This window comes from Cherax quadricarinatus, chromosome 6, assembly GCF_038502225.1.
Source record: "Cherax quadricarinatus isolate ZL_2023a chromosome 6, ASM3850222v1, whole genome shotgun sequence".
Classification (NCBI taxonomy): domain Eukaryota; kingdom Metazoa; phylum Arthropoda; class Malacostraca; order Decapoda; family Parastacidae; genus Cherax; species Cherax quadricarinatus.
In genome coordinates, this window is record NC_091297.1 from 2032563 (window position 1) to 2057198 (window position 24636).

At 40.7% G+C, this 24636-nt stretch overlaps 1 protein-coding gene across 2 annotated transcripts in view; it reads left to right on the top strand.

Moving 5' to 3' along the window:
* The window catches only part of Ufd4 (ubiquitin fusion-degradation 4-like), a 660794-nt gene that overhangs the window by 77490 nt on the left and 558668 nt on the right, over nucleotides 1–24636 (top strand). Inside the window, exon 3 of one of the 2 annotated variants that reach the window (XM_070079782.1) lies at nucleotides 4981–5082. The exons of the other annotated variant lie outside the window; for it this stretch is intronic. The gene's annotated coding sequence lies outside the window, so the exon portion shown is untranslated. The remainder of the gene's footprint in view (nucleotides 1–4980; nucleotides 5083–24636) is intronic. 2 annotated transcript variants of the gene reach the window in all.

The window sequence follows — 24636 nt, forward strand, 5'->3', positions numbered from 1 at the left end:
ATCAGCCGGGCTGTGGCTCGTACGTTGGTTTGCGTGCAGCCAGCAGTAACAGCCTGGTTGATCAGGCTCTGATCAACTAGGAGGCCTGGTCACAGACCGGGCTGCGGGGGTGTTGACCCCCGGAACTCTCTCCAGGTACTCCAGGTAAACATACTCTAACTTGAGCCTCACTATCCTCGTAAAAACTCTTCACTGCTTTCAGTAACCTACCTCCTATACAGGGCCAGATTAAGAAGTCTCCGGGCCCTAGGCTATTCAGATTGGCGGGGCCCCTTTGAGTTACGGGCAAGTGAAGCGACCCCTTCCAGCTTGGGGGTGGGAGGGGGGGTCGGTGTGAGCCTGTTTAAGGTCTAATTAAATACATTCTGGCTATTTAGATTAAATTTAATAGGGAAAGTACATCAAGACAACCAAAACCATTTACCAACAGCCATTATAACTATCTTGTTAAATCATGCATTTTAAAGAGAATAAACTCAAGACAGCATAGTATTACTAGATCAGGCTATTAAAGTAGTGACATCATGTACCTATTATATTCAGCATAACCACTACAGCACTGTTATTCCCTTTATAAATCACTGACCATTATTGTTATCATTGCATCATGCATAAGACTATCAAATCATATAAACTACAGAAAATTGGAGAGGAATCTCCCATACTCACCCATTAGCGGGAAAACACAGCTGTTCTGATGTAAATAAAGGCGTGTTGAGTGTTGATATCTATGGTTAGGTTTATTTATTTTTATTTTATTTTATTTCATTTATTTTTGTTTTGATTAATTTTTAAAAATCAATTTTACTCTCCAAACACTTGAACTTTTTAGGTAGGGACCCCTTGCACTTGCACCATGTGCGCAGTCTTGGATGAGCCCCTGAACCCCTTGGACCGCGGGGCCCCCAAATGCGCGGGGCCCTAGGCAAATGCCTAGTTTGCCTATGCGGTAATCCGGCCCTGCTCCTATACCAGACTGAGAGTCGAAGATCAAAATGAATTTTTTATGAGAGAGCCACAAAATTTGGTTAACACAAGCCTATCCGATGTTATCCTGACTCCAAATGACTTCGAACAAGCGATAAATGACATGCCCATGCACTCTGCCCCAGGGCCAGACTCATGGAACTCCGTGTTCATCAAGAACTGCAAGAAGCCCCTATCACGAGCCTTTTCCATCCTATGGAGAGGGAGCATGGACACGGGGGTCATCCCACAGTTACTAAAAACAACAGACATAGCCCCACTCCACAAAGGGGGCAGTAAAGCAACAGCAAAGAACTACAGACCGATAGCACTAGCATCCCATATCATAAAAATCTTTGAAAGGGTCCTAAGAAGCAAGATCACCACCCATCTAGAAACCCATCAGTTAACCCAGGGCAACATGGGTTTAGAACAGGTCGCTCCTGTCTGTCTCAACTATTGGATCACTACGACAAGGTCCTAAATGCACTAGAAGATAAAAAGAATGCAGATGTAATATATACAGACTTTGCAAAAGCCTTCGACAAGTGTGACCATGGCGTAATAGCGCACAAAATGCGTGCTAAAGGAATAACAGGTAAAGTCGGTCGATGGATCTATAATTTCCTCACTAACAGAACACAGAGAGTAGTCATCAACAGAGTAAAGTCCGAGGCAGCTACGGTGAAAAGCTCTGTTCCACAAGGCACAGTACTCGCTCCCATCTTGTTCCTCATCCTCATATCCGACATAGACAAGGATGTCAGCCACAGCACCGTGTCTTCCTTTGCAGATGACACCCGAATCTGCATGACAGTGTCTTCCATTGCAGACACTGCAAGGCTCCAGGCGGACATCAACCGAATCTTTCAGTGGGCTGCAGAAAACAATATGAAGTTCAACGATGAGAAATTTCAATTACTCAGATATGGTAAACACGAGGAAATTAAATCTTCATCAGAGTACAAAACAAATTCTGGCCACAAAATAGAGTGAAACACCAACGTCAAAGACCTGGGAGTGATCATGTCGGAGGATCTCACCTTCAAGGACCATAACATTGTATCAATCGCATCTGCTAGAAAAATGACAGGATGGATAATGAGAACCTTCAAAACTAGGGAGGCCAAGCCCATGATAACACTCTTCAGGTCACTTGTTCTATCTAGGCTGGAATATTGCTGCACACTAACAGCACCTTTCAAGGCAGGTGAAATTGCTGACCTAGAAAATGTAGAGAGAACCTTCACGGCGCGCATAACGGAGATAAAACACCTCAATTACTGGGAGCGCTTGAGGTTCCTGAACCTGTATTCCCTGGAATGCAGGCGGGAGAGATACATGATTATATACACCTGGAAAATCCTAGAGGGACTAGTACCGAACTTGCACACGAAAATCACTCACTACGAAAGCAAAAGACTTGGCAGACGATGCAACATCCCCCCAATGAAAAGCAGAGGTGTCACTAGCACGTTAAGAGACCATACAATAAGTGTCAGGGGCCCTAGACTGTTCAACTGCCTCCCAGCATACATAAGGGGAATTACCAACAGACTCCTGGCAGTCTTCAAGCTGGCTCTGGACAAGCACCTAAAGTCGGTTCCTGACCAGCCGGGCTGTGGCTCGTACGTTGGTTTGCGTGCAGCCAGCAGCAACAGCCTGGTTGATCAGGCTCTGATCCACCAGGAGGCCTGGTCACAGACCAGGCCGCGGGGGCGTTGACCCCCGGAACTCTCTCCAGGTGAACTCCAGGTAATACCAAACACCTGCAACATCTGCCACATTGCCCCCCTATCCACGCCTTTTCCAAATCCATAAATACCACAAAAACCTCATAAACCTTATCTAATACTGTTCACTTACATGTTTCACTGTAAACACCTGGTCCACACACCCCCTACCTTTCCTAAAGCCTCCTTGTTCATCTGCTATCCTATTCTCCGTCTTACTCTTAATTCTTTCAGTAATAACTCTACCATACACTTTACCAGGTATACTCAACAGAATTATCCCCCTATAATTTTTGCACTCTCTTTTGTCCCCTTTGCCTTTGTACAAAGGAACTATGCATGCTCTCTGCCAATCCCTAGGTACCTTACCCTCTTCCATTCATTTATTAAATAATAGTACCAACCACTCTAAAACTATATCCTCACCTGCTTTTAACATTTCTATCTTTATCCCATCAATCCCGGCTGCCTTACCCCCTTTCATTTTACCTACTGCCTCACGAACTTTCCCCACACTTAAATAAATAACAAAAAGGCACAATACCGTGACTGGAACGATACACAAATAACCCGCACATAAAAGACAGAAGCTTACGACGACGTTTCGGTCCGACTTGGACCATTGACAAAGTCACACTAACAGAGAAGGAGCAGGACGGCTATATATAGGCAGGAAGAGGTGGAGGTAGTAGTAGTGCTAGTGAACTTTGGCATATGTTTTCTATTTGTTCTCACTGTTCCACACGCATTGGTATTGTTCTCACAGAGGAAATCGGCGAGCATAGGGATGTATATCAATTTTCAGTGAACAATGTATGGCCTTTGCCAAAATAGGCAAGGTACGTGAACACTTCATGGATTTTGTATATCAGTTCATTTCTGTTGGGAATATTCCTGTCTGAGAAGTGCACTATTCATAGCAACAGCATAAATCTGTTGCAAAGGAGGTAGTCATGGAAAATTGGGGTACTGATGTAATCTTTGGACCAGTACTCTTCTGTACTGTGCTTGTAGATATGAGGTATAAACATGACTATGGCCACAGTTGTAGCTTTCCGCTTGTGCAGCCGGGATGATTCTACAACATATGTAATACCTTTTCATCTGGCTGACGATGAGGTTCATGAGCGGCTCATCAGAGTACAGTTGGAGGTACTCTAACTCCGGAGACTTATCAATGATAGGATATTCTGGCAGGATACCACTACCCATGGCATCAAAATTGAAAGGATGTGGCACAAATTTTGCACACAGGTTCAATATTTCCTTGATCACTTGTGGCCACATCCATCTCACTGCCACTTAACTCAGGGTCAACATCACTTTCCTAGAAAAGGAGAGTATTAATACGGTATGGTGTGAGTGAATCCCTGGGGTTTGCCATGCTTTTTGCTCTAGCTGCTGCTCAAATGAACTAGTGCTCTAATGAGGTACTACGTAGTCCCAGACTTTTTTAATACAGCGTACACCGAGTGTGCAGATCCATTCTCTACTGCCTAGGCCTATCAGGCCTTTGGTGCAAAATTTGAATGCAGGAAAAATAATGTTTATCCACGCGCAGAGTGTTAGTGGAGATGCGTTGATCAGCCCCTTGACAGTTAAATGGTATAAATGTTGTTTCTCTGTATTGGGTTGATACAATCCTGGCAGGTAGTCTCTCCTTCATGATGGTGGACTATACTGCAGATGTTATTAACGAAGATTATACTCAAAAAAAGAAAAAATTGAATCACATTTAAGAAATTAAGGTTTAGAAATTATATAGGAAAATATGGGTTTTGCAATAGTTTTTATTATTGGAATAAGCTGCCAAGCAGTAATAACTTGAATACGTTAAAAAAAAAAATAGGTAAGTACTGTTGTTTGAGTGAGAAGGGTTAGGTGTAGAAAAAACCTGCCTAGTATAGGCCAGGATGCCTACAGCAATGTTATGTTCTTACTCTGTGAAACTGGTCATAAAGTTGTTTACTACGTCAAGATGGATACGGTATTCATTTTAATTTTATGAGCAACAATGACTAGGTAAAATTATTTTTAAAATTATTCTTCCATGTTAGAGTGGCTTTTCATTTTTGTTTTGTGCAAAATAAGGACGGGATCAAACAGTTCTGCTACGTTAAGGCAGTTATTTATTTTTGTCTAGTATGAGACAATGGCTGGAAATATCTACTGTCTTAAAATATTAAGTTAAGGTGGATATTACTTTTCGGCTAGTATGAAATGACTGACAAACTATTCTACTGCATTTAGGTGGGTATTTATTTTAAGTTTTCTTTCCAAGGCAAGTAGTGAGGGGATGCACAGGAAGATAGAACCTCGCTGCTGACTGTTCCCATTACCTGGCACTGTTTACTGAGAAACCTCACCACAATAACACCTTCAGGTACGAGTGTGTTGCCTTGCCTTTTACCTTTACCAATGACGATTTGTCTGTTTTGTGTTCAATTATTTGATATTTTTTCTTTGTTTAGAGTGACAATATATCTGCAGGTTTTAAAGAAATTAAATATGATTCCTCTAACTTTTGAAGATGTTTAGCCAGTTGAAGTGGGAAAAGAATGTTATGTTTGTTCATAAAATATATACAGGATTAACATCTAAGACAAGACAACCAATGAGCATGCAGGAGGGCTAACCCATGCTAGGCAGTTCTTACTCAGACTCGACCATTCCCATTCACTTGTACAGTGGGCTCCGCTTTATAGCATTTCGCCTTGTGACGTTCTGCTAATATGGACATTTTAAATTATGAACAAAGCTCACTGTACGGTTTCCCCCCATCTGACTTTCTAATATGGTCACCACGGGCCACTCGGTTTGTTTACATTCTCTGTGAGCGTGATTGTCCATTATATCTGGAAACTTTCCAAAATTTCAAGTGTTTTAAAGTTATTTCATATTTTATATATACTACAATGATCCCTCGATAATCGTAAGGCTCGATAGTCGTAATTTTAAAAAATCGTAACTTTATTTTCATCAAAACATTGGCTCGTGAATTGTCATTTGACTCGCAAATAGTCGTTCGTCTGGGACGTATGCACACAGCCCTGAGCCGCCTCACACTCCATTCCCAGCCAGTGTGCCATTGTTTATCAGTGAGTGAGGATGATCCCACGAGTTCATATGATACATTTCATAATATTCATTTATTTTAGTGCTTGCAACTGCTAAATAAGTCACCATAGCTCCAAAGAAACCTTCTGGTGCCAGCTCTTTGGTAAAGAATGTGAGAAACACACATAATTTAAGAAAAAGTTTGAAGAAAAATACAAAGGTGGTGGTGGTGGTAGAGTGGAAGCAGTTGTGATAGTGGTTGATGGTGGTATAGGGTGGTAGTGATGGTGGTAGCAGTTGTAATAGTGGTAAAAGGTGGTAGTGATGGTGGTAGCAGTTGTAATAGTGGTAGAAGGTGGTAGTGATGGTGATAGCAGTTGCAATAGTGGTAAAATGTGGTAGTGATGGCGGTAGACAGTGGTAGTGGTTGTGATGGTGGTAGACAGTGGTAGTGGTTGTGATGGTGGTAGACAGTGGTAGGGGTTGTGATGGTGGTAGAGGGTGCCTTCTTCAGTGATTCAGCAATACTACTAACTCCTCCAATGTTGTTGGAGTTATATAGGGCTACAGAAAACACCGCCGCCTCGGCTGCTGCTTCACCACCATTATGGACGGCTTACTCTCAGTGGCCCTTATACACCCAGCAACAACACAACACCTTGTTACATACATAATGACTTATTTTATTCATTCTAGAGTATATTCCATGTTTCTATGTTATTAGTATTGTTTATTATGTCATATTAGTTGAATTGTGATAGATAAATAAGCCACAGAGTTGATATTAGTGTCATATTCTCCAACAATAAACTCGCCATCCCTCCCTAACACAACCAAGTCTTCAATAAAGGTAAGTGTGATGTTAAATAAGAACATAAGAACTTAAGAAAGGAGGAACACTGCAACAGACCTGGTGGCCCATACTAGGCAGGTCCTTCACAAATCCAACCGACTAACAGAACAAATGCTACCCAAGCAATAAGCTCAGGTGCAGGTCCAACTCAAATCCAACCTCTCTCACTCGTGTATTTATCCAACCTAAATTTGAAACTACCCAATGTTTTAGCTTCGATCACCCTACTAGGCAGACCTTTCCACTCATCAACTACCCCTATTACCAATGTTCATTAACATTTTATTAGTGCTTTACATTTATTTGGTATTCTTTTCTGCATGTAAATCTATATGCTAGGGAAGTGACCTAGAGTTCTTATGGAGGGGGATTTCCCTTCCAAACAATAACCTCTCTTCCCACTCTCCTCCTCCCTGTCTTCCATTCATCAACAACAGCCTTCAATAAAGGTAACTGTCATGTTCAATGTTCATTCTTTTGTGCATGTAAATCTATCTTTAAGGTAAAGAAAAAAATTTTTGTTGATACTCCTGGGTGTCTGGAACGAATTAATTGGATTTACATTATTTCTTATGGGAAAATGGATTCGAAAATCGTCAATTTCGATAATAGTCACACTTACAGGAATGGATTAATTACAAAAAATGAGGGACCACTGTACTTTGATAATTATACTTATGTGTACCTGTACCTAAATAAACTTACTGTGCTGGCATGCAGGTACACGTTAAAATCACTAAGAGTGTCTCATTAGTCTTGGAGATGCCATATTAGTAATAATAATAATAATAATAATACCACAATCATAATCACTCTGAGGCACATTAACCCTTTCACTGTTGGTGCTGTATAGGTAAGGCTTACAAGCCATTGTTGGTGATGTATTAATACGCTAAAATTCTAGCGGCTTCAGATTTAGCGGGAGAAAGCTGGTAGACCTACATGTGAGAGAATGGGTCTGCACGGTGAGTGTGTGCAGTGTAAAAAAATTGGGGCACCCGCATTGCATTGTGGGAATGCTATTTCAGTAGTCCTTGTTTATCATGCTTCGCAGTAAGAAATAACTCGCTCCACGGCGAATTGGGACCCTTCTCTTCCCAAGTGATAGTTCTAACACAGATGGAAGTGTCAGTGAAGATGAATTTTATGGTTTTGAGGAGTTTGTGACTGAAAGCAATGCCCAGGATACCAGAAATGGTGCTGAAAACCCAGATGACCATCAACTGAGGATAACCCAAAAAAGTCAGACAAAGTGACTTATTTCCATATGGGTGGTGGGGAAGACGGTGTGGGTAGTGGGTGGCAGTGGTTGTGTAATGCGTCATTGTGACACCAACCACTCCACTCTCAGCACATCCACAACAAAAGCCACCGACACACAACAACCTTCCACAAGCTGTAGCAGCTCTAGGAGTGTGTCCAGTGACTATATGTGTACAATGGACCCTCGGTTTTCATGTTTAATCCGTTCCAGAGCGATCGGCAAAAACGGAAACCATTTTCCCCATAAGAAATATGCAACGTAAATCCAATTAATCCGTTCCAGACACCCAGAAGTATTAAGAAAAAAAAAAATTTTACCTTAAAGATGGATTTACATGCACAAAAGAATGAACATTCAGCATGACACTTACCTGTATTGATGGCTGTTGTTGTTAGATAGAAGACAGGGAGAGGGAAGCGGTTATTCTTTGGAAGGGAAATCCCCCTCCATAAGGACTCTAGATACCAAGTCCTTATCTGGGGTCACTTCCCTCCTTTGTTTTTTACTGTCACTAGGACCAGCTTGAGAGTTACTGGACCCCTGTCGCACAAAATATCTGTCCAGATAGGCCTGTTTCTGGCGTCTTTATAAGATTTGCCTAAAGTGGGACATGGCATTGTCATTGTAAAAGTCGCCAGCACGGATTGCAGCAGCTTTCTCAGGGGAATGTTCCTCCACAAATGAATGCACTTTAGTCCACATTGCACAAATCTCCTTAATCTTTGAAGAAAGCACCTTCTTCCATCTCTCTTCCTCCTCTGAAGCAATTTCCTGAGCTGTGGTTTGTTGTTGTTGCAGATGAAGCTCTTGCAGCTCATCACTGGTTAGCTCTTCATTGTGGTCCTCCACCAACTCTTCCACATACTTGCCACTTACATCCAACCCCATGGATTTCCCCAATACCACAATTGATTGCACAACAGGTGTAGGGTCAACAGGGTCAGCCTCAAACCCTTCAAAATCCTTCTTTTCGACACAATCTGGCCACAATTTTCCCCAAGCAGAGTTCATCGTCCTGGAAGTCACTCCCTGCCAAGCCTTATCATAAGGCTTATGCAGTGGAAGATATTGAAGTGATTCTTCCAGAGCTCTCTTAGGGTCAATTCACAGTCCGAGGTTATGTCAAAGCACCTATGAAACATTGCTTTGGTGTACAGTTTTTTGAAGTTTGCAATGATCTGCTGGTCCATGGGCTGGATGAGAGGAGTGGTGTTAGGAGGCAAGAACTTCACTGTTACAAAACTGAATTCCTTAGACAATTGGTCTTCCAAGTCTGGAGGATGAGCAGTAGCATTGTCCATTAACAGGAGGCACTGGAGTGGCAATTTATTATGAAGGAGGTATTTCTTCACACTCGGGCCAAACACTTCATTGAACCATTCCAGGAAAATTTCCCTAGTGACCCATGCCCTACTGTTAGCCTTCCACATTACACACAATTTACTCTAGACAACACTGTTTTTCTTGAACACTCTGGGATTTTCAGAGTGATGCATGAGTAAAGGCTTCACTTTGAAATCCCCACTAGCATTACCACACAACAAGAGAGTTAGCCTGTCTTTCATAGGCTTGTGTCCTGGTAGTGCCTTTTCCTCCTGTGTGATGTAAGTCCTCTCTGGTATTTTCTTCCAAAACAGGCCTGTTTTGTCACAATTGAACACTTGTTTGGGGTTGGAAGTTTTCAGCCTCTACATAACTTTTGAATTCCCACATGAATTTTTCAGTCACTTGTTTGTCTGAACTGGCACCCACACCATCCCTTACAACACTGTGTATGCCACTTCGCTTCTTGAATTTTTTGAACCAGCCTTTGCTGGCCTTAAATTTACCAACATCAGCACTCGTTTCAGGCAGTTTCTTTATGAGATCGCCATGCAACTGCCTTGCCTTTTCACAAATTATCAACAGCACAACACTATCTCCTGCTAACTCTTTCTCTCTGATTAACACCAACAACAATTTCTCCACTTCTTCAATTGTTTGAGATCTCTGTTTAGTTATTGCATTCACTCCTTTTGCAACATCAGCTTCCATGATTTCTTTTCTCTTTGCCACAGTGGAGCTGATCGTCGATGGCATCTTCCCATACATGCTGCTGAGTTCAGTAATGCATATGCCACTTTTGTATTTTTGAAAAAAAAAAAAAATTCATTTCTACGGTGTTCCTCACTTTCTTTACCAAAGGAATGGCACTAGGAGCTTTCTTTGGGGCCATGGTGGCTTATTTAGCAGTCACACACAATAAATAAGTGCCAAAAACAATGGATTATTACGAAATGTTACGTATGACCTGGCAGGATATGTTCACTCACTGAGAAACAACGCAACACTGCCTGAGAATGCGTGCGGGAGGCGGCTTTGTCTGCGCGCTGGGCACTGGACAGATTCCATACCATCGATGAAAACAGAGGAAATCTACACAAATGGAACCAAAATATCACAGAAAAAAGTCGCCGAAAATCGAAATCGGCGACAACGGAGATCAACGAAAAGGAGGGTACACTGTATACATATATATTATAGAACAATAGTAATAAACATTTTTTTTATTATTAGTTTTTGTAAATAAGTTTTGTAAACAATGTAATGATGATAATATTTGTGCAGTTATTTTGTTGCATACAACGAGTGGATATATATACATTACACATTATATTGGTCTCACAGGCTATGAAAGTTAATTGAAAAAATAAAATATACTAAAAAATAAAAGAAAAATATAGAATAAAAGTAAAAATATTATTACCAAGTGAGTGGCAGTTTTTTTCTGATGTTGTCATAAGCGAATCACTTTCTGTCAACATCACACCTCTATATCTTGGTAAGTACTGATCGCAATTTTCTTTTTGTTTTAAAACACTCAGAAAAATATTCTTAAGATTTTGGTAAGATTGATTTTTTTTTTTTCCAAATATTTTTCGACACTGAGCGAGTTTAGGATCAGAGGTCTCCACAGTGAAAGGGGTTAAATGTTGTATAAAACATTAATATACACATTTTGATTAATCCATCTATGATATTTTTCAAAATTATATAATAAACATGCTACATATAAATATGATAAATACACCCACAATTAAATAAACATAAATATGAGATGTTTTTCCAGTCATCTTGTCGGAGTGTCGGAAAGAATAACATTTTCTCTAGTCCAACACCAAAGAAAATGTGTACACAATAGTAAAATGGTGTTACATGAGAATGGGAGTGTTGCTCTTTATTTATTTTACTGTACCAATGTGGAGACAACTTGTACACAATGTAAGGCATTTGTATTGTGATAATAAGCTTTACAAATATGGAAATGAACGTGTATCAACCCACCAGCTGCTTTCGTCTGTTTGTTTACATACTCTGCTTCTCTGTCCTCTCTCATTTACTCGTTCTCTGTCTCTCTCTCATTTATTCATTTTTATATTGTTTACTCACCTCTTACCCTAGATTAAAACTACAAATATTTTAAGGTAAGTAATGAATGTACACTACATGCATTTTATTTCTCTAGGGTGGGTGGGGTGTCCTGGCTGGCTACCATACCTACCACACCTGACCTCTTACAATAAATATTACTCACCTCTCATCCTACATTAACCCTTTCACTATCGAGATCCCTGCTCACAAACTTGCTCTCAGTGTCGAAGAATTTAAAAAAAAAAAATTCTTATGAAATGATAGAGAATCTTTTCCCGATGATAATGACACCAAAAGTACAAAATTTGATGGAAAACTTATGGAATTATGCTCTCGTGAAGTTAGCAGCCTCGGCGATATTTACACATCGGCGATTTTGCCCATTTTGAGCCCTATTTTCGGCCAATTTCGTTGTTCCACTCGACCAAACTCATAGCTATTTCGATAGAACTCCATTTGTTCTATTGATTGAGTACAAGAAACTGCCCATTTACCAATTTTAACCCTTTGACTGTCGCAAGCCTTTCTGAAGCTGTCATTCTATGTCGCAAATTTTTTGAAAAAAAAAATTATTTTTTTCTCATGAAATGATAGAGAATCTTTTCCCAATGGTAATGACACCAAAAGTACAAAATTTGGTCGAAAACTCATGGAATTACGCTCCGCGAAATTAGCGGTCGCAGAGACATATACGCATCGGCGATTTCGGCGACTTTGAGCCCTGTTTTTGGCCAATTTTGTTGTTTCAGTTGACCAAACTCATAGCTATTTCTTTAGAACTCCATTTTTTCTATCAATTGAGTACAAGAAACCGCCCATTTACCGATTTGAACTACCCAATAAAGTGGTTAGAATTTGGCAATTTGGCCAATTTCACGCAAATTAAAAAAAGATGCCAATTTCAAAATAGGGTCCAGAATAAACAATGTAGACATTCTTGGCACTAAAATGACATATTCTCTGTTCATTAGTCATGTCTCTAGTCCCCTCTTATATTACTATTGCTTTCTATTTTGATTTTTTATTCATACAAAAAATACAAAATTAACTGTTATGCAGACTACTGCATTATTGTAAAAATGGTACAGATAATATCAGTGCACTAGTGAAAGGCTGTCAGACTCCCAAGTTGACGTGTATTGGACGTATGGTGTGATTTGCTTACTCCTGAACATTAGTAAAAATCGAACATTTCCGCAATTTCAAGGTCGTTTTCTTTGTGAAACTAATCAAAATCATCTCTGTTTCTGTAATATGTTTTCCATTTTATCATGTGAGACCATGAAAACGAGAATACAGCGATAAATACCATATGAAAATACACCTCAAAATTGGCGTTTTAATAAAAAAAATGGGTTACATTTTTTTTTCTCATTGCGCACTGTGTACTGCAGGATTTTTTTTATGTGGTGCACACTGACCATACAGACCCATTCTCTTGCATGTGGGTCTACCAGTTTTCTCCTGCTTGATTTGAAGCCGCTAGAATTTATGCGTATTAATACGCCCGAAACACTGGCTCGTAAGACGTATATATACGACCAAAACAGTCAAAGGGTTAAGTACCCAGTAAAGTGATCAGAAATTCATAATTTGGCAAATTTTGTACACAATTCAAGTAAGGCCAATTTCGAAATAGGGTCCAGAATTAACAATGCAAACATTCCTTGCACTAAAATAACATTTTCTCTGTTCATTAGTCACGTCTCCAGGCCCCCTTATATTACGCTTGCTTTCCATTTTGAATTTTTATTTACACAAAAAAATAGAAGGTTTACTGTTATGCAGACTACTGCATTATTGTAAAAGTGATATAAATAATATCATCGCATTTGTAAAAGCATATTAGACCCACCAGTTGACGTGTATTGGACGCATGACGTGATTTATTTACTCTTGAATATCGGCAAAACTCGAACATTTCCAATACTTTGAGCTCTCTTTCAAGGTACTTTTAGTCCATAAACCATTCAAAATCATCTCTAGTTCTGTAATATATTTATCATTCTGTCAAATATGACCAAGAAAATGAGAACACAGCCATAAGTACCATACGAAAATACACCACAAAGTCGGTGTTTTAAACCAAAAACACAGTCGGAGTTTTTTTTTTTCCTTATTATGCACTGCGTGCTGCAGGATTTTTTTCATACTGTGCACGCTGACTGCTCAGACCCATTCTCGTATGTAGGCCTACCAGCTTTCTCCTGCAAGATTGGAATTGCTAGAATTTTGGTGTAATATTACAGGACCGACACTGACTTGCAAGCCATAATATTATGGGACTGACAGTGAAAGGGTTAAGACTACAAATATTTTGAGGTAAATAATGAGTGTACTGTGTGTGTATCTTACTTTTTATTTTTTTAATGCCAAGTTCTGTTGCTAACTTAATGTATGTTAGTGTAAACTTATTATTTGGCATTTATATGTACAGTGGACCCCCGGTATTTGATACTAATCCGTTCCTGAGAGCTCATCGAATACCGAAAATATCGAAAAGCGAATCAATTTCCCACATAAGAAATAATGGAAATCAAATTACTCTGTGCAAGACACCCAAAAGTATGAAAAAAAAAAAAATACCACATGAAATATTAATTTTAATACACACAAACTGAAGAAAACATGCACAGTTACATGACACTTACCTATATTGAAGATATGGTGATGATTGATGGGATGGGAGGAGGGGAGAGTGTGGATGGTGTTAGTGTTTAGAAGGGGAATCCCCTTCCATTAGGACTTGAGGTAGTAAGTCCTTTTCCGGGGTTACTTCCCTTCTTCTTTTAATGCCACTAGGACCAGCTTGAGAGTCACTGGACCTCTGTCGCACAACAAATCTGTCCATAGAGCTCTGTACCTCCCGTTCCTTTACGATTTGTCTAAAATGGGCCACAACATTGTCATTGTAATAGTCACCAGCACGGCTTGCAATAGCTGTGTTAGGGTGATTTTCATCCATAAAGGTTTGCAGTTCAACCCACTGTGCACACATTTCCTTAATTTTTGAAGTAGGCACAATGGATTCCACAACTGGCATAGGCTTCTCAGGGTTAGCTCCAAACCCTTCAAAATCTTTCTTAATTTCCATACTAATTCTCACTCTTTTTACCACAGGGTTGGCACTAGAAGCTTTCTTGGGATCCATGGTGACTTATTTTGCAGAAACAAGCACCAAAACAGTGATAATACAGAATGTACCGAATGTATCCTTAGATGCGCGCACACTGGCTGGCTTGTAAACATTGGCACACACAGGGCAGTTCAGGCCACACGTGGACACGTCTCGTACGAATCGTATCGAATACCTGGTTTTCAATCGGATACCGAGGCAAAATTGGGGATGCCTGGGTACCATATGCTCTTTTTTTCTTTTAAAAGAAAAGATTGTTTTTTTTCCTCAAAAAAGTTGGGGCGCTACGCGGGTGAACGTATATATACGTTTGGACCGTTTAAGGGTTAAAGGTCTTGCAGCTCTCCAGTGGTTAGCTCTTCCCTGCAGTCCTTCACCAACTCTTCCACAATCTCGTCACTCACATCCAACCCCATGGATTTCCCCAATGACACAATACATTCCACAACAGGCAGAGGGTCTACAGGGTCAGCCTCAAACCCTTCAAAATCTTTCTCGAGGACACAGTCTGACCACAATTTTCTACAAGCAGAGTTAAAAGTCCTGGAAGTCACTTCCTGCCAAGCCTTACCTATAAGGCTTATGCAATGGAGGATATTGAAGTGATCCCTCCAGAACTCTCTTAGGGTCAATTCAGTGTCCGAGGTCACTTCAAAGCACCTTTGAAACATTGCTTTGGTGTAGAGTTTTTTGAAGTTAGAAATGACCTGCTGGTCCATGGGCTGGATGAAAGGAGTGGTGTTAGGGGGACAAGAACTTCACTATTATAAAACTGAAATCCTTAGACAATTGGTCTTCCAAATCTGGAGAATGATCAGGAGCATTGTCCATTTCCAGGAGGCACTTGAGTGGCAATTTCTTTTCCAGGAGGTATTTTTTCACATAGGCCAAACTCATCATGGACCCACTTTTGGAAAATTTGCCTTGTGACCCATGCCATATTATTAGCTTTACACATAACACACAGTTTACTCTTGAAGAGTGTTTTTCTTGAAAACACTGGGATTTTCAGAGTAATACACCAGTAAAGGCTTCATTTTGAAGTCCCCACTAGCATTAGCACAGAACAAGCCTGTCTTTCATAGGCTTGTGTCCTGGCAGTGCCTTTTCCTCCTGCATAATGTAGGTCCTCTTTGGCATTTTCTTCCAAAAGAGGCCTGTTTCGTCACAATTAAACACTCGTTGGGGGAGGAATTCTTCAACCTCTATGTACCCCTTGAATTCATGCATGAATTTTTCAGTCACAAGTTTGTCTGAACTTGCAGCCTCACCATGCCTTACAACACTGTGTATGCCACTACGCTTCTTGAATCTGTCGAACCATCCTCTGCTGGCCTTAAATTCATTAACATAATTACTAGTACCAGGCATTTTCTTCACAAGATCCGCATGTAACTGCCTTGCCTTTTCACAAATGATCAACTCCAAAACACTCTATCCCGCTACCTGTTTTTTTTTTATCCACACCAACAACAACTTCACCATATCTTCCACTGTTGGTGATATGTTTTGCTAACACATTCACCCCTTTTGCAACTTTAGCTTCCTTGAGCTCTACTTTCTTTGCCAAGATGGAGAAGATTGTTGATTTTGACTTCCCATACATCCTGGCAAGCTCGGCTAAACGTACGCCACTTCTGTATTTTTTTATCTCTTTCTTTATTTCTATAGTGTTTCTCGCCTTCTTTATCAAAGGGCTGGCACTAGAAACTTTCTTTGGTCCCATGCTGGCTTATTTTGCAGTCACAGTTAAAAAACAAGGAATTGTTACAAAATGTTTTGGAATGAGTGAAGTAATGCTCACTCGACTAGTGACAGAGGCAGACTGAGAGGTGTAGTGGTGGCATCTCCTGGGCAGGCAGATGCGTATCATACGTCCAATAACCAGAGCAAAGTCCTATATCCGGAGCAAAATTTCGCACAAAAAACGGTCTGAAATCCGAAATGCCTGATAACTGGAGCATGCAAAAACTGGGGTTTCATTGTATATACAGTGGACCCTCGCCTAACGAACGCATCGCATAACGTTAAATCCGCCTAGCGACACATTTTAATGCAAAAATTTTGCCTCGGCTAGCACTAAAAAACTCGCTTAACGCGATTCATTCGAGACGCGTCCACGTGTGGTCTGAGCCTGCCTCACTTGTTCCGTGGGTGCCAGTGTTTACAAGCCAGCCACCACGGTCGCTTCCAAGCATACAATCGGAACATTTCATATTATCACAGCCTTTTTAGTGATTGGACCTGCAAAATAAGTTACCATGGGCCCCAAGAAAGCTTCTAGTGCCAACCCTACAGCAAAAAGAGTGAGAATTACTATGGATATGAAGAAAGAGATCATTGCTAAGTATGAAAGTGGAGTGCATGTCTCCGAGCTGGCCAGGTTGTACACAAAACCCTAATCAACCATCGCTACTATTGTGGCCAAGAAAATGGTAATCAAGGAAGCTGTTCTTGGCAAAGGTGCAACATTGTTTTTGAAACAGAGATCGCATGTGATAGAAGATGTTGAGAGACTGTTATTGGTGTGGATAAACGAAAAACAGATAGCAGGAGATAGCATCTCTCAAGCGATCATATGTGAAAAGGCTAGGAAGTTGCATGACGATTTAATTAGAATAATGCCTGCAACTAGTGGTGATGTGAGTGAATTTAAGGCCAGCAAAAGTTGGTTTGAGAGATTTAAGAATCGTAGTGGCATACATAGTGTGATAAGGCATGGTGAGGCTGCCAGTTCGAACCAAAAAGCAGCTGAAAAATATGTGCAGGAATTCAAGGAGTACACAGACAGTGAAGGACTGAAACCTGAACAAGTGTTTAATTGTGACGAAACAGGCCTGTTTTGGAAGAAAATGCCAAGCATGACCTACATTACTCAGGAGGAAAAGGCACTCCCAGGACATAAGCCTATGAAAGACAGGCTTACTCTGTTGATGTGTGCCAATGCTAGTGGTGATAGCTAAGTGAAGCCTTTATTGGTGTATCGCTCTGAAACTCCCAGAGTGTTCAGGAAAAACAATGTCCTCAAGGCTAATTTGTGTGTGCTGTGGAGGGCAAACAGTTAGGCATGGGTCACTAGGGACTTTTTCTATGACTGGTTACACCATGCATTTGCCCCCACTGTGAAAAATTACCTAATTGAAAATAAATTATACCTTAAGTGCCTCCTGGTATTAGACAGTGCTCCTGGTCATCCTTCAGACATGGCAGAGCGACTTTCTGCGGAAATGAGCTTCATTAAGGTCAAGTTTTTTGCCTCCTAATACCACTCCTCTCCTGCAACCCATGCACCAGCAGGTCATTTCCAACTTCAAGAAACTGTACACAAAAGCTATGTTTGAAAGGTGCTTTGTAGTGACCTCAGAAACTCAATTGACTCTAAGAGAGTTTTGGAAAGATCACTTTAGCATCCTCAATTGTGTAAACATTATAGGTAAGGCTTGGGAGGAAGTGACTAAGAGGACCTTGAACTCTGCTTGGAAGAAACTGTGGCCAGAATGTGTAGACAAAAGGGATTTTGAAGGGTTTGAGGCTAACCCTGGGAATCCTATGCCAGTTGAGGAATCCATTGTGGCTTTGGGGAACCCTTGGGGTTGGAGGTTAGTGGGGAGGATGTGGAAGAGTTGGTGGAGGAGGACAATGAAGAACTAACCACTGATGAGCTGCTAGATCATCTTCAACAGCAAGAGGCCACACCTGAGGAAACTTGCTTTGGAGGAGGGGATAGAGAAATTGAAGAAGTTGCCTACTTCAAAGATTAAGGAAATGTGTGCATTGTGGCTTAACCCTTTGAGGGTTTTGGCCGTACTAGTACGGCTTATGACCCAGGGTTTTTGACGTACTAGTACGCCTAAATTCTAGCGCCCTCAAATCTAGTGGGAGAAAGCTGGTAGGCCTACATATGAAAGAATGGGTCTATGTGGCCAGTGTGCACAGTATAAAAAAAATCCTGCAACACACAGTGCATAATGGGAAAAAAAAAACTGACCGTTTTTTTGGGAATAAAACAGCGAATTTGCATTGTATTTTCGTATGGTATTTATTGTTGTATTTTAGTTTTCTTGGTCTCATTTTATAGAATGGAAGACATATTACAGAAATTGAGATGATTTTGACTGGTTTTACAATGAAAAGTACCTTGAAATTGAGCTCAAAGTAGCAGAAATGTTCGATTTTTACCAAAGTTCAAAAGTAAACAAATAATGCCAAGCGTCCAATACACGTCAACTGGTGAGTCTAATATTCTTTTGCAAGTGTGCCAATATTATTTATACCATTTTTTACACTAATGCAGTAGTCTGCATAACAGTAAATCTTCTATTATTTGTGAGAATAAAAATTCAAAGTGGAAAGCAAAAGAATGCAAGAGGGGCCTTGAGACGTGACTAATGGACAAAAGAAATGTCATTTTAGTGCCAGGAATGTCTTTCTTGTTTATTCTGGACCCTATTCGGAAATTGGCATCTTTTGAAATTTGTGTGAAATTGGCAAAATTGCTAAATTCTGACCACTGTACTGGATAGTTGAAATTGGTAAATGGGTGGTTTCTTGCACTCATTCGATAGAAAAGAATGGAGTTCTAGCGAAATATTCATGTTTTTTGTCGACTAGTGCAGTGGAATTTGCCGAAAATGGGGCTCAAAGTGGGCAAAATCACCGATGCGTAAACATCGCCGAGACCACTAAATTTCATAATTTTGGTGTCATTATGATCGGGAAAAGATTCTCTATCTTTTCATAAGAAAAATTATTTTTTTTTTTTAAATTTGGCCGACCCTGAGAACGAGTCTCGGAGAGGGCCTGTCGACCCTCAGAGGGTTAAAGTGCAAACCTTTTTTGACGAAAATAACTCTCACACAGCTATTGCAAGCCGTGCTGGTGACTATTACACTGACAATGTTGTGAAACACTTTAGGAATGTCATAAATTAACGGGAGGTACAGGCCTCTATGGACAGATATGTTGTGTGACAGAGGTCCAGTGACTCTCAAGCTGGTCCTAGTGGCATTAAAAGAAGAAGGGAAGTAACCCCGGAAAAGGACTTGCCACCTCAAGTCCTAATGGAAGGGGATTCCCCTTCTAAACACTAACACCATCAACACTCTCCCCTCCTCCCATCCCATCAATCATCACCAGATCTTCAATAAAGGTAAGTGTCATGTAACTGTGCATGTCTTCTTCAGTTTGTGTGTATTAAAATTAATATTTCATGTGGTAAAAAATTTTTTTTGTTCATACTTTGGAGTGTTAGGAACGGATTAATTTGATTTCCATTATTTCTTATGGGGAAAATTAATTCGCCTAACTATAATTTCGCCTAACGTTGAGCTCTCAGGAACGGATTAATAGCGTTAGGCGAGGGTCCACTGTATATACACAAATTGAGGTTTTTCTTCTTTTTTTTTTTTTTAATAGTTCTTGTTCTAATTCATTTCCTCTATTCTCCATGGGGAAGTGGAAAAGAATCTTTTCTCTGTAAGCCATGCATGTCGTATGACGTGACTAGCCGGGAGCAATGGGCTAGTAACCCAAAAATACTAAAAAGGAGAAGAAAAGCTTTATAAAACTGGGATGCTTGAATGTGCATGGATGTAATGCGGATGGTAATGTTATGAATGAAAAGAAGTTGGATGTCCTAGCGCTAAGCGAAACAAAGCTGAACAGGGTAGGCGAGTTTCAGTGGTGAGAAATAAATGGGATTAAGAAATAAATGGAAGTATTTGTTATCACTAACCCTCTTAGGCCCCATGGTGACTTATTTATACAAATAATATAAAAAAAAATTGCAAAGAAACATGAAATAGTGAAATTCTGGCAGGTCGTGTTTGTTTGGTCGAGTGCTGAGCAAACGGTTGGCTACCGAGCGATTTGTTTACCGAACAAAGCATTCGAATACCGAATTGCTCGAGTACGGAGCTGCTTGAGTACCGAGGTTCCACTGTACTTGGTCTATACATCCCCTACCCTTCATAAAACCTCCTTGATCCCCTGCCATTCTGCTCTCTGTCTTACCCTTTCAGTATCAGCCCTACCATACACCTTACCTGGTATACTCAACAGGCTTAGTCCTCTGTAATTCTTACACTTTTTTGTCTCCTTTGCCTTTATACAAAGGAACTATCCACACTCTCTGCCAGTCCCTAGGTACTTTCTCCTCTTTCATACATTTATTGAATAAACACGCTAATCGCTCCTAAGCTATATTCTCCCACCTGCTTATAACATTTCCTAAAAGATGTTAAACCTCCCTGGTCAATGCATGAAATTACAGCTTTCCTCTCTTCATCAACATTTTCTTATTCTCAGTAAAATTTGTTGACAGCACCTAGCCCAGTCTCTTGTTTGGTCTCCTTTTACATTCCCTTTCCACCCTCTTAGCCTATCATTTCTTTTTCTCTCCATTTATTCCACCCTCCTTATATCAGCTCTGCTTTGTAAAAATCTCTCATATGCTAACCTCTCTCTAACTGCTCTCTTTACCTCATCATTCCACCAACTGCTTCTCTTCCCTCCCACACCCACCCTCCTATATCCACAAACTTCTGCTGTACACTGTAACATTGCATTCTTAAATCTACCCCATTCCTCTTCAGCCTCATTATCTATACTCTCACTAGCCCATTTACCAGTAGTTGTTTTTATCTTTCCCTAACTGCCTCCTCCTCCAGTTTATAAACTTTCACTCCTCTCTCTTACTTGCTGATGCCATTCTCCTTGTACCCCATCTACCTTTTACTCACACTAGCTACTACTAAAAAATGATCTGATGTATCTGTTGTCCCTCTATAAACATGCACATCTAGAAGTCTACCAATCACCCTTTTATCTACCAATACTTAATCCAACAAATGATTGTCTTTATGCTGTATATCTCGTATGCTTATTTATCCTCTTTCTAAAAAAATTTATTACCTGTTACCAAACCTCTTTTTATACAAAGTTCAATCAAAGACCCCCATTATCATTTACCCCTGGCACCCCAAACTTACTTACTGTGCCCTCTACAATTGTTTCTCCCATTTTAGCATTTAGGTCCCCTACCACAGTTACTGTATCACTTGGTTCAAAATTCCCTAAACACTCTTACCTCCCCAAATCTTTCTTCTTGAGGTATATAAACACTTTAATATAACCTTTTTTTTGCATCTGACCCTTATTTGACTCAACATAATTGAATTTATGGTGGTCCATGGCCTGGGCGTGTTTCCTTACACCTGTTGTCCACATTCACCCATCAGTAAAAATGGGTATCTGGGTGTTAGTCGATTGGTGTGGGTCACATCCCGGGACAAAATTGACCTAATTTTCCCAAAATGCTCTGCATAACAAGCAGCTTTCTATATAGTAGTATGTCATTGATGTCAGCTTGGCCTGTATTACCTTGTACATGTGCTTGGAGAAATAAAGATAATATATTATTATATTTCATCTTTTCCTGCTATAACTGATCGTTCAGCTCTGATACTCTATCCTAAGTTCTAGCTCTCTTAGATGCCCCAGACCTAATACCATTTATTTATTTCCACTGTAATTTCATTACCTTTTTCAGTTTTGTTTTGCTTAAGAGTCAACACATCCAGCTTCTTTTAAGAACATAAGAACATATGAAAGAAGGAACACTGCAGCAGGCCTACTGGCCCATGCGAGGCAGGTCCAATTCTCCTACTGGCTTAAGCCAGTGCCTTAACCTAGTCAGGTTAGGTCACATTCACTTAAGGAAGGAGCACGGCATCTGACCTAGTAGCAAAAGCTAATCTGGTCTAACTCGCCCACCCACACCCAGTCATGTACAGTGGACCCCCGGTTAACGATTTTAATCCGTGCAAGAGGGCTCATCGTTATGCGAAATAATCGTTATGCGAATGAATTTTCCCCATAAGAAATAATGGAAATAAAATTAATCCGTGCAAGACGCCCAAAAGTATGAAAAAAATTTTTTTTTTACCACATGAAATGTTAATTTTAATACACACAAACTGAAAAAGGCATGCACAATTAAATGACACTTACTTTTATTGAAGATCTGGTGATGATTGATGGGATGGGAGGAGGGGAGAGAGTGTGTTAGTGTTTAGAAGGGGAATCCCCTTCCATTAGGACTTGAGGTAGTAAGTCCTTTTCTGGGGTTACTTCCCTTCTTCTTTTAATGCCACTAGGGCCAGCTTCAGAGTCACTGGACTTCTTTCGCACAAGATATCTGTCCATAGTGGCCTGTACCTCTCGTTCCTTTATGACTTGCCTAAAGTGTTTCACAACATTGTCAGTGTAATAATCACCAGCACGGCTTGCAATAGCTGTGTGAGGGTGATTTTCATCCATGAAGGTTTGCACTTCAAGCCACTTTGCACAGATTTCCTTAATCTTTGAAGTAGGCAACTTCTTCAATTTCTCTCTCCCCTCCTCCGAAGCAATTTCCTCAGGTGTGGCCTCTTGCTGTTGAAGTTGATCTAGCAGCTCATCAGTGGTTAGTTCTTCATTGTCCTCCTCCACCAACTCTTCCACATCCTCCCCACTAACCTCCAACCCCAAGGACTTTCCCAATGCCACAATGGATTCCTCAACTGGCACAGGATTCTCAGGGTTAGCCTCAAACCCTTCAAAATCCCTTTTGTCTACACATTCTGGCCACAGTTTCTTCCAAGCAGAGTTCAAGGTCCTCTTTGTCACTTCCTCCCAAGCCTTACCTATAAGGTTTACACAATTGAGGATATTAAAGTGATCTCTCCAAAACTCTCTTAGTCAGTTGAGTTTCTGAGGTCATTACAAAGCACCTTTCAAACAGAGCTTTTGTGTACAGTTTCTTGAAGTTGGAAATAACCTGCTGGTCCATGGGCTGCAGGAGAGGAGTGGTATTAGGAGGCAAAAACTTCTCCTTAATGAAGCTCATGTCCCCATAAAGTCGCTCTGCCACGTCTGTAGGATGACCAGGGGCATTGTCTAACACCAGGAGGCACTTAAGTTCTAATTTCTTTTCAGTTAGGTAATTTTTCACATTGGGGGCAAATGCATGGTGTAACCAGTTATAGAAAAATTCCCTAGTGACCCATGCCTTACTGTTTGCCCTCCACAGCACACACAAATTATCCTTGAGGACATTCTTTTGCCTGAACGCTCTGGGAGTTTCAGAGTGATACACTAATAAAGGCTTCACTTTGCAATCACCAGTAGCATTGGCACACATCAACAAAGTAAGCCTGTCTTTCATAGGCTTATGTCCTGGGAGTGCCTTTTCCTCCTGAGTAATGTAGGTCCTGCTTGGCATTTTCTTCCAGAACAGGCCTGTTTCATCACAATTAAACACTTGTTCAGGTTTCAGTCCTTCAGTTTCTATGTACTCCTTGAATTCCTGCACATATTTTTCAGCCGCTTTGTGGTCCGAACTGGCAGCCTCACCATGCCTTATCACACTATGGATGCCACTACGCTTCTTAAATCTCTCAAACCAACCTTTGCTGGCCTTAAATTCACTCACATCATCACTAGTTGCAGGCATTTTTTTAATTAAATCGTCATGCAACTTCCTAGCCTTTTCACATATGATCGCTTGAGAGACGCTATCTCCTGCTATCTGTTTTTCATTTATCCACACCAATAAGAGTCTCTCAACATCTTCCATCAATTGCGATCTTTGTTTCGAAAACACAGTTGAACCTTTGGCAAGAACAGCTTCCTTGATTGTCTTTCTGGTGCCCACAATAGTAGCGATGGTTGATTGGGGTTTCTTGTACAGCTTGACTAGGTCGGCTATACGCACTCCACTTTCATACTTATCAATTATCTCTTTCTTCATCTCTATAGTAATTCTTACCCTTTGAGGTGTAGGGTTGGCACTAGAAGCTTTCTTGGGGCCCATGGTCACTTATTTTCCAGAAACAGCACCGAAAATACTGTAATAATACGAAATATTCCGAGTGTATGCTTGGATGTTACCGCGGAGGCTGGCTGGTAAACAATGGGACGGAGCGGCACATGTGAGGCTGGCTGAGGGCACATTGGACGCGTCTCGGACGAAAATCGGTATGCGGGTTTTTAATCGGTATGCGGGGCAAAAATTTTGCGATAAAAGTAATCGTTATGCGGAAAAATCGCTATGCGATGCCATCGTTATGCGGGGGTCCACTGTATTTATTTTACATTTTATTATCACACTGGCCGATTCCCACCAAGGCAGGGTGGCCCGAAAAAGAAAAACTTTCACCATCATTCACTCCACTGT